This window comes from Pteropus medius, unplaced genomic scaffold (genome assembly GCF_902729225.1).
Source record: "Pteropus medius unplaced genomic scaffold, Ma_sr-lr_union100, whole genome shotgun sequence".
NCBI classification, from domain to species: Eukaryota; Metazoa; Chordata; class Mammalia; order Chiroptera; family Pteropodidae; genus Pteropus; species Pteropus medius.
This window is the reverse complement of record NW_024340700.1, coordinates 5,963,883-5,974,725: the sequence shown is the minus strand read 5'-3', so window position 1 is coordinate 5,974,725 and position 10,843 is coordinate 5,963,883. Positions and strand designations below refer to the sequence as shown.

At 58.5% G+C, this 10,843-nt stretch overlaps 1 long non-coding RNA gene across 1 annotated transcript; it reads right to left on the bottom strand.

The window, feature by feature from the left end:
• Positions 1-7,310: 7,310 nt before the first annotated feature.
• LOC120617740 (uncharacterized) lies at positions 7,311-10,498 on the bottom strand. The gene is made up of 2 exons (XR_005657028.1): positions 8,973-10,498; positions 7,311-7,815 (listed from the first exon to the last, which is right to left on the bottom strand). It is a non-coding gene; the product is annotated as an uncharacterized LOC120617740 (long non-coding RNA).
• Positions 10,499-10,843: the final 345 nt, after the last annotated feature.

Genomic DNA, 10,843 nt, shown 5'->3' with positions numbered 1-10,843 from the left:
GGGGGAGGGGCGGTGTTGTTTGCGACGATTCACTGTATTGTCTAAGGTTGTGTTTAACTTCTGTGAGCTTCGATTTTTCAATAACTGAACAAAAATGGAGGCAGGAAAACACCTGCCTCTGAGAAACTCCCACATCCATCATGGGGGTGAATGGAAAGCAGCATCAGTCATTCCTGGAGGGCCTGGGGACATTGCATCTGTGATGAACGGTGTTTATGTGGCGGCGATGCCCGTGGAAGCCTGTGCCCCTGGCCGGCAGGCTCGCGGCGTCTACGGCTGTGCGTCTCAGCCCTCGGCAGCCCCGGCACTGTTCCCAGACCCGGTGACTGAGGCCACCCCGGGGACCAGAGTTCAGGCCCTGTCTCTGTTCCCTCCCCTGCCGGGGCCAGGACGGCCTCTGAGCAGCTTCCTGATCGTCCACACGGGCTGCTCGGCTGACGCGTTTGCGGGCACGGCTAAGCTTGGGGGTGGCGCTGCACGGACGGACTCCATGTCGCCCCCTCATCGCCCCCCGCGTGCCTTCAGCGCTGTGTCTTTCTCCGGCCACTGGAGCCAGCGACCCCCATTGCTGCTGTTTTCATTTTCGAGCGTGTGGTGGGGGGGCGGATAAAGTGGGGGTTCTGACGGACAGGTGTTCGGGCTCCTTGTCGTCCGGATTCCTCAGGGGCGTGAGGCCGGGGCGCGTGCCTGTTCGCAGGGCCTCGTTTTAGCGTCCCCTCTCCTGTCTGCCCTCAGCCTTTGCTCAAGCGAAGGCGCCACGCGGCTGGTTTCTGGTTCCCGAGGCTCAGGAAATGCATTTCCTTCCTTTGGGGACGGAGCTGCCTCCTCAGAGCAGGCGATGGCTCCAGGGTCACCCGCCGGCTCAGACGTGGGTCCGAAACAGGCGGCACTGGTCACGGGGCCTACTTTGTGAGGAATTATAGTTAAGATTTTTTTTTAAATGGAGATGTAATGGCGCTTTATCCAGGACCTAAGTTAACCAGCCCTGGCAGCTATTTCTCGAGGACGTTGGTCCGGCTGCTGGGAAACAGGCGACTGAACTCGTCCCTGGTTGTGTTTAAACGGGAGATCGGACCCTGTACGAACCTTGCAAGGCGAAGTCCCGCAAAAAGCCGTAGTGGCGATCGCTGGCGGTGGCCGCGTAATTAACACCGTTTCCTGAGATCGAGAGTTAACAAGTCAACTGTAGAGTAGGAACCATGACTCCTGAAACGCTTCTTAAACTTACAGTTTTTACAGGATGGATTAACTGGGCTCATTCCCCGCCCCACCACCCGCCCCGGCACAACTTTTCAGGACCGTGGCCTGCCGCCTCCCCACAGCTTTCAGAGGCCCGGGCTCTCGTTCAGACGTCTCCGTCCTTGGCCGCAGCCTGTGCCTCACGTGTTTTAATAGTGGCCGTTGCTGTTGTTTTTGTCATTCCGAAGATCAACCCAGAATTCCGGTGACTCCACACCACCTGGAGGCCCTTCCCGACACACGTGGCCTTCCCGGCTACGGGGGCCTCGCCTGGTGTGTACAAGCCCCCCGACTTCCTTCTGTTTCTTTTTGTAAATTGAATAATACTTTGAATGCAAAGCGGGGCCTCACAATAGGAACCTATAATGGAGTCTTTCGGGGGCAAATTTTTTTTTTTTAAATGGGGACCGAGCGGTCGCCGCCTCGTTCCCCTGTGCCGCGCCTGCCCAAGCCCAGTCCTCGTGTTCTCTTCAAACAGGGCGTCAGGGGCGCCTGCGGCCGGCCTCTCGTCCTCTGCTCCGTCGTCAGACGCCACCGTGGTGCGGCCGAGCTCTACAGACACTGCCCCGCGAGCCGTGTCCACGCCGGAAGCTCCAGGTGAGCAAAGCCTGCGTTCGCTTTGGACGCGACGTCTAGTAGGGCGGCCGCTGTCCAGGCGACAGGCATTTCACGCCCGAGACCGGCCGGCCCGCTGCCCCGCCGAACACTCGCCCGTGCCCGTGGCTCCCTCGCGAGGCGCGAGGTCCCTCCTGCGCGCAGGTGTCTTGATGGAGGCGCTTCTCCGGTCCGTCTTTTTCCGCCCCTTGCCCAGCAGTGTCTTTCCGGCCATCGCTCCCTGTTTTCTGTCTGGGTTCCTTGGACCTGCTCGACCCGTCACCTCCGGGGAAGGGAGCCATGTGTTTGCTGACTGACTCATGAGACTGAGCTAATAAAAGGCGGACAGTTCATCCCGACAGAAGCGCGGGAGACACACAGTTCTGAAGACTTTGGAAAAGTGCCTCCCGTTCTCACCCGTCAGCCCTCCAAGGTCAGGCCCAGGCGCCTTCTCTTTGGGCTGAGCGACGTGGCGCAGCAGATAAGCAACGAGCCGCACACCGAGGCGGCTGCTCCCCAGGGCTCCGACGGTCAGGGCTCCAACGCGGAACCCATCGGGGGAGGAGCCGGGGTGTCGCGACCCCTGGACAGCGATGATCGACGTGAGTGGGGCCTGGAGTCACACCCGGGTGGCCTGGAGCAGGGGCCTGGGTCGCATCCACCTGGACAGCCTCAGAGCCTAGGGCCCGGCCGACATTTGCGCTCAACGAATATTTGCTAAACTGAGTCATGTTTCTGAGATGATGACATCGTTTCCAAATGATACAGTCCTATGAGAATGAATTATTATTAGATTCGTGTTAGAGTGTTTAACGAATTCTTACTGCTTGACAACGAGTGATCTCTGGAGCAGTCAGGAGACTGTTTACAAACCACTTCCGGTGGGAGTGGGACTCACTACAGACTCAAACCTGAGATTTTTTATTTTATTTTATTACATGAATTGCCGTGAAATCCAAGTGTTAAGAATTTCAGCAATTGTCTTTAATCCACAATTCTCTTTTTCTCCCCCAACTAATTCCCTTTCAGACCGAAGAAAACTAAATGACACTCATACCTCATTATGGTTCGCCGAACGCATCTGAAAACCTCGGGCCCTCGCCGAGCTTTATTTCAGACAGCCCCCTGCTGTCTTAAACTTCGGTTGTTTTGTTTTAACATTTATCAATTCAGATAATCTTAGATAGATCACTTATGCGACGATCGAAACGTAGATGCGTTTGTTCCGGAAACAAAACCAATGACTGACTCAAAAACAGCGAATTTAGTAATTTTGACTGACACAAACAGAAACAAAAATTACGGGCCACCTTTAATGTGTCTTTACTGCAGCCAAAGTGACCCATGAAACTGTGTGTTCCAGATTTTCCAATCGCGTAGACAGGACACATCTCAAAAAGGGGCTGCTTGTATGTGGACCAGAGTCTCACCTCAAAAAATATGCAGAATCTGTGACGTGATGATCTGGGACAATGCATTAGCAAGGGACAGCTTCACCCACTGGGAGGGGACACTGTGGAAAGGATTCTCAGACGTCACCCCTCTTTGCTGTGGTTTCAGAAAATAATGGACAGTTGTAAGAATTATAGTAATTTGGGGGGCGTGTTTAAGGTAAAGGGAAGTGAATTATCTTTCTAAAAACTGTCACAGTGAATTGGGAAACTTTCCGTCACCATTCTAACAGCTGGTGTTTCCCAGAGCGTCCCTTCGCTGGGCACCACGGTGCCTGGAACAGGACGGCGAATACTGTGGGTCCAAGCGCCTGGAGAAGCCGCGGGGACGAGGCCGGCCGGGGTGCGAAGTGCTGACGTGGGGGGAGGGCCTAGAAGTGATGGGGGACCCGTGCGCTGAGGCCGGACAGCGAGGACGGGCAATCGAACCAGAACACGGGGCTTCCGTGGGAAGTCTCAGGACATAAGGCTGGACATGGTCATTCTCCCCAAACCGACCTAGCGACTGAACGCGGCCCGGCCAGACCGCCAACGGAGAAGGAGTTCCTCGTGGCGCTTTACGAACTCGTCCTTAAAAGGCACATACATCATACATGAAACGTTAAATGCTCAGGAGCCGCCCCGCACGCGGAGCAGGGGGCCGGAGCCGGGACCACGCGTTTGCCGCGAAGCTGCTGTGACTAAGACCGTTGCTGGTGGAGTCGGGAGGCGGAAACTGGCCGGTGGGATGGAATCCGCAGCCAGAAACAGCGTGCGGGACCGAGGTCAGAGGCACGGCAGCAGCATCTCAGCGGGAGGCGGGGGCCCTGCTCTGCCAGAGTCCCGTCATATCTGGGTCTGGAAATGCCTCGAGTCCCTGCGTCACAGGATGCGGGAAGCGCTTCCGCCTGAGGCTTAAATGTCAAAAGCGATGCTTTGAAACCTTTAGCAGAAGCTACAGGGGCACCCCTTTTCCTCGGGGTAAGGAAGGGACTCTTAAGACTCAAAGTGTTAACCACAAAAAATATGCATTCGATTAGAATGAAATGAGAAATCCGGTTCATCATAAGACACGTCAGAAAGAAAGACACAGACTGTAAATGGGAGAGAGATTCTCACTGCGTCCAACCTGAATGAATCAACGTCAAGAATACGCGAAGAACTAGAACTGATTAGAAAAGGACAAACAGCATGGTAGAGGGAAACGAGGGCGAAAATCTTCCCGACGTTTCAGAGGAGGAAATACAGCCCACAAGAAAACCCAGACGTTCCAGAGAACACACAGCCCACGAGAAAACCCAGACGTTCCAGAGGAGAACACACAGCCCACGAGAAAATGGGGAGGCTGCCGGCCTCATTAGCAATCAGAGAAATGCACATCGCGGTTTCTGATGCAGAGGACTGGGGTGCATTTCTAATGAGCCCCTGGGTCCCGGATGCCTGGTGTGGAGATTCAACTTTAATAAGTACTTGCTTAAAAATATCTTTTAAAACATAAAATACAAAAGCAACCAAATCTAAACAAAATATTCCTCCTCAGGCTCACATACACACACACACACACACACGTGCACACACGCACGCACACACGCACACACGCGCCTGCTAGCACTGTAAAGTAAAAGCATCAGAGACCCGTAAATGCGGGGCCCAGGGTGAGGTCACCTGTGTTGGGCTGTCGGGGGTGGAGAGCAGAGGGGCCCACACCTTGACCCCGATGGGAAAAGCTATTTCTGTGGCTGAAGGCCCAAGTGCACGGGGCTTTGTCACACAGCGGCAGCCTGAGCTGACCAAGACGCTCCCATGCTGGCCTTTAGGCTTCGGGCAGCAGCGTCGCAGCCACGCCCCCACCTGTATCCGGGGAAGCGCACTCCTGCTGACATCTCTCAGATGACAGCACAGGTTCAGAGAGACTGTGCCCAAGGTGACACAGCTGATACGCGTCTCGCAGGGGCCTGAGCCGGGTCTGCCCACCCCAGGGCCCAGCTCTCTTCACCCCTGCAGTCTCGGATTGTTTTTCGAGCCCTGGGGGCGGGGCGGGGTGCTGGGAGCAGGGGAAGGAAGAGCCCGCTGAGGTGCAGAGACCCTTCCCGTCAGGCAGGTCTGCCCCCACGCCCGTGGCCACCTCCGGGCTCCACTGTCGTTTCTGGCCGCGGTTTCTGGAGGTTCTGACCAGACCCTCTGGGGCCCAACCCGGAAGTGGCTGCAGGTGGGGTGCGTCCCTGTCCTCCCACGGCTCACCCGGGCAACTTCGGCCCCATCTGGCCCCGGGCCTCCGGGTGGCCGGGGACCAGCCCGCGGTGCGTGGGGTGCCTGGCTGGCGACGGCCTGTGCTGATGGGAACTTCACTCCACGCTGGGGAATGTTCTCTTCTTTCTTCAGGGGGAGTCGATGGCACCCCGTCATTCCTCGTTCACAGCAGAGTTCCCAGACTGCAGGTCCTCGCACCCCAAGGCGGAGCTGACTTTGCTGACGCTCTGCTCTGAACTCCCTTCTTTGCTTTAAACGGAGCCGCCACCTTTGAGGTCACGGCGGGTCGCCCGGAGCCCCCCGCTTCCCCATCGTGGGGGAGACGTCCGTGTGGCTGACAGATGTGGGCCCCGCCTTCCACGCCCGTGTGGAGCATGCGCTCGCTGCGAGGCTTGCTTTCCACTCCAGCTCCACGTACTGCGGCTCAGGCTCTGAATGGGCATAAAAGACCTGCGCTGTTCGCGACCCGCCAACCCCTGCTTTGCAGCAGCCCTGTTCTGGCTCCGAGTCCCTTTTTGTGGACTCGGACTCAGTAACGGAGCCGTTTTGCTCGTGAAATTTTCCCTTTTACTGTAACGCCGGAGACAGCACCCACTCCTCCCCAAGCGGTTGTCTGCAAGATCCCGTGTCCTCAGGGAAGATCATGTGCACAGGAAGGGAGTTTGCCCTTGGCTTTCAACCCTGGGGCTGGGACTGTGCTCCTGGGGCGGGGAGGGGCGGGGTGCGCTCACCTGCCTCTCCCCCGGGGTGCCTCCGGCCTCGCTCTACTGCTCCCCCGAACTTCAGACTCCCCCGCTGGGCTCTGGGGTGGCCAGGCAGGGGGGACACGGCACCAGGTTGCCGGGGTGTTTGCCGGCGACTCCTGTTACCAGGAGCAGGTGGCCGCGTCGGGGGAGCAAAGAGCAGCAGCGGCCAGTGTCTCACCTCCGCTCAGGAGCCACGTCCGGGTTCTGTCCTCCCTCTTACTTGAGCAGCATCCTTTATGCCATGAGGAAACAGCCTTCCCTGCTTGATGAGCAGCAAAATGTCAAAATGGGCATTTTGGCCAGGATTCGGCAGGTGCCACAGTCCAGCGAGGTGAGCAAGCACCAGGCACAGTCACAGCAGAGGTGGCCATCTCCGGAAGGGGCCTTCCTCCCTCCCTGGGGACGGTGCTCCCCCCACACCAGTTCAAGGGAGAGGCTTTCGGGGGCGGGGCGTGGTAGGGAGCTCCTTGTGGTCTGGGGCTCACAGAGGACTCGTGGGGGGCCCCACCTGGGAACCTGGAGAAGGCGGGGCCCACACTGCTGCTTCGCATGAGGCCCTGTGGGGTGGCCACCTCCCCCGGGCCTGTGGGGATGAGGACGGACGAGGCTCACGGCACGTGCTGGCTGCTCAGTGTGTGTGTGTGCGCGTGTGTGCGTCTACACGTGTTCGTGCAAGCACACCCGTGTTGGTGAGTAAAGCGCGGGGAGGCGGAGCGGACGGGGACCGTGGACTGGCTGCCGGCCATGTGACAGAGCCAGTGCGACCTTCTCAGCTCCTGTCCACGCGTGTCAGCAAACTAGGGTGGCCAAGGACACAGCCAATGCGCCGCGGGTGCCCGGGGCTGACGGGAGGGGAGGGCGGGTGAGGGCCCCAACGCCGAGCGGGGAGGGAGAGTCCCCCCAGACTCCTGGGAGGGCACCGTGGAGGCACCGACCGCCAGCTGTGGGGAGCGCCAGCGCCGGCCAGCCACAGTCCAGGAGGGACTGTCACTGTATAATCTATTATAAATGTCCTGCGCCTGACGTGCACATAACTAGAACCAGTCGTTTATCTCGGGTGTGGTGCTGTTTATGAAACGTTAGGGTGCGGCCCACCCCAGAGTCTCTTAATGTTTGCAGAGGACAATAACGTTCGGGCAGCTGAGAGGCGGGTTTCTCTGCTCTCCAAAGCGGGGGCTTCGGCCTGGGGGACCGCAGCCGGGGCCGGCTTCACAGCTCAGCCCCGCACCCTCCCACCTCTGCCCCCATCCTGCCACCCCACCTCCCTTAGACGAGGGTGACGCAGTGAGCAAAGTCCGGGGCAGAGCGAGAGCTGCTCAGCCTGCCCGCCTGCCCCGCGGGGTCTCGGCCTGGGGCGGGAGACCCGGCTGATGTCGGGGTGTCGACTTGCTGGGCAGTTTTTCTGAAGGGGGAGCGGGCATTCTGCTTCTCCCGGCACCGTGCCCCTCCCCTGCACCCACACCGGCATCTCCACGGACGACAGCAGGGCCGTGTGCTCGGCTGGGTTGCTGGGGGTCAAGCAAACATCGATGTGCCCATGAGAACAAGCGGGAATTCTGCAAAATGATGAAATTTGCATGAGGAGAAAGAATCATCAATAATCAAGGCGCCCCGAGCCGCGATCTTCACAAAGAGGGTGGACGGGAGCAGGAAGAAAATCTGCGACGCCGCCCGTCGGGGGAGCTGATCACGGTTACGAGCCGGGGAAAACCGTGGTGAAATATTTAAAACTGAAAGTGCGCAGGGAGCCTGGGACCGCCCAGGACATGCTGCCGAAAGCTGTCGGAAGGCGCAGCACACGTCAGAGCGTCACGCAGTCTCCGGAGGACTTTTTTCAGGCGTGTGCCACAAACCGGAAAACCAGACAAAAACCGACCCTGAGGAATAGTTGACGGTGCTGTTTTTCTTTCCCGACAGGGGGCACCAGCGCTTCTCGGGTTCAGCCTCTGCCAGGCACAGCGTGAGCCACGCTCGGGGCCGCCATGCTCTCTGCCTGTGCACGGCAGAGCCCGGGGAGCCGATGGGCACCCATCAAAGCCGCTCGTGCAAAGGGGGCCACTCCGAGGAGGACGTGACAGTCCGGCCGAGACCGGAGCGGGGGGATCCTGCCTGCGGGCGTGGTGGGGAAGGAGGGCGGTAAGACGCAGATCGCTGGACTCCCCCGAAGTGAGAGGACCAGGGCAGAACGCAACCAAAAACTGAAGAGAAAGTGACTTTCTCTATACAGACAGAGCGACGGAGTTTACAGTCACACGAGGAGACAGGTGCCTTCGAAGCGTGATCGACAGCGAGGACGCTCCTCCCCATTTCTGAAAATGTAAGATGATTCCTAGAAGACGCAGAGCCCGTAATGTCTCAAGAAATACCCCATGAAATTGAGAGACTGCCTCCTTAAACAGACTCGGGAAGGGCTGGGATAAACTCATTGGCAACACAAGTCAACGAGCTGTCGAGAGCTGGAGACCGCCCAGCAGGTGCCCTGCTCCCTGAGTTGATATCATGGGACAGGAGCTTGTCATTTCCTACTGGGACTTTGAGAGCAGAATGCTCGGCCTTCAAGGACGGCTGGATTCACCCCGGCGTCCGGTCCGCCCTTTGGCCTCTGATCTCCGGCAGCCCCCATGGGACCACAGGCATCTTTTGTCCTCACCTGCCTTTGACACTCAGGACCCACCCCGACTTGTCAGTCTAGACCAGAAAGTAACTCACTTACCAAGCACCGTGCTGCCACCGGCGGGAAGTGGGGTACATTTCAGAATCCGGTTTCCGTTGACAGCTGGAGGTGGTGAGGGAAAGCGGCACCGTCTGGAAGATTGCTGGCACCGGTGTCACCGTTTTCGTATGACGTGTTAACGGGCCGTGTGCAGCATCTTGTCGCCATGGGGCTCACAGCAGGTGGGAGTGCCTTCGGCAGGCTCCGCGGGCCGTGTCTGGAGCGGTTCCCATGTTCGTCTCACTGGCGTGAGGCTATGGGCTGTTGAAAGAACCTGAAACCCATTTTTCAGATGATGACAGTTGTCTACCTATGTAACAAGTGTCCGAGCGCCTGAAAATACATAGTGCAAGTGTATTTCCTAAATTATGCGTGTGCAAAACTGGTTCACTTTGCCCTGGCTCCAGCTCTTCCCCTCGGCCCCTCGGGGACTTGTCTGTTTTTGCTGTCCCTGAGCAGCCCTCGTCCCCTCCCAAACACGACCTGCTGTTAAATATCTGTTTCTCGTCTGTCGAGAATGGCGGTGCCTTTGCAAACAGAGACCTTCTCGGGCGAGACACACACGTTCAGAGCAGAACGCCCGGTCAGAACGTAAAGTGACAGCCGGGGGCCGGACCGGGGCGACCTCAGGGATTTCCGTGTGGGACTCGGCAGTCTGACCACCGCCACGAGGCGCCCACCGAGCCCTGAGCTTTTGGCCTCGCTCAGAATCCATTTCCAATTTCGGTCTGTGCGGTTGCATAGTGTTATTTCGCAGTGTGTCTTAATGACTATGTGTCACGTTGGCCTCCATTTATCTAATGGACAGATTTCAGATTTGTAAGGACTCTGTGTCCTTGTGGGTTTGAGTGATGTTATTGGGTTTGAGTCCATCACCGAGCGGGCGTTTAGAACAGGAAGGGGGCTGAGCTGAGCTACGGAAGGGCCCGTCTGCATCAGCAGGGTCAGGCTTTCTCCACGTCTTCGCGGACGACCGTGGCCTTGACGCTTTGCCCAAGGGCCCGTCTCAGCTTCCTGAGTCTCCCTCTCATCCGTCTCCTGTGGAATCTTGTTTTCCTCAGATTTCCCGTTGCCTAGGAAATGAAGCGGGCCTGCTCGGAGCCATGCGGAGCTGCTGCGGCTGCCTGGCCGCCAGGTGGGGGGAGGGGCTGCCTCTTTGTGGCAAGAATTTGTGCCTGAGGGGCAGGCTCGCTGAGATTGTTCCCATGCCACATCACAAAAGGTGGCTGGCAGGGACAAAAGGCCGCTCTGCTTTGTCCTGGAGGGCCGGCCCTGCAGCTCGGGACGCATGCATAATTCGAGGCTGATTAAGTTTCCTGTGCTTCCTAAAGGACAGGGTGGCCCCAGGAGAGGGGGTTCCGGAGGGACAGGAGGTCGGTTCCACGGTGCGGGTTGTCAGGAAGGGGACACAGTAAGAATTTAATCTCTGGGAACAAGAACATAAATGCAAGCGGAGGGCTTCGAACTCAAGGAATTTCCCCTCCAGACTCTTAGCGAGCTCGCCGCCCCCAGACACCCCTGCCACCCCTGCCGATGTCACCAGGTGTCACCAGACGTCACCGGCATCCCGTGTCACCGGCCGTTCCCCGTGTGCTAACCTCACGCTCTCTCACGGGGCCCTGAGGGCCATCTCACCCCATTTGTTTGCCAAACACGAGGTCCCACGCCGGGGACGGTGGCTGCTCAGCTGGACCCGCTCCCCTCTGCTGTCCCGTCGTCCAGCCCGTCGTCCACCCCGTCGTCCAGCAGCTCCGCCTCCTCACGGGCGCAAAGGCGGGGACCACGGAGAGATCCTGCCACGTGAGGGGAATCAGCACACTCTGTCCCCGCTCCCCACTGGAGGCCCCGCTGCGCCCCCCCACACACCGCCC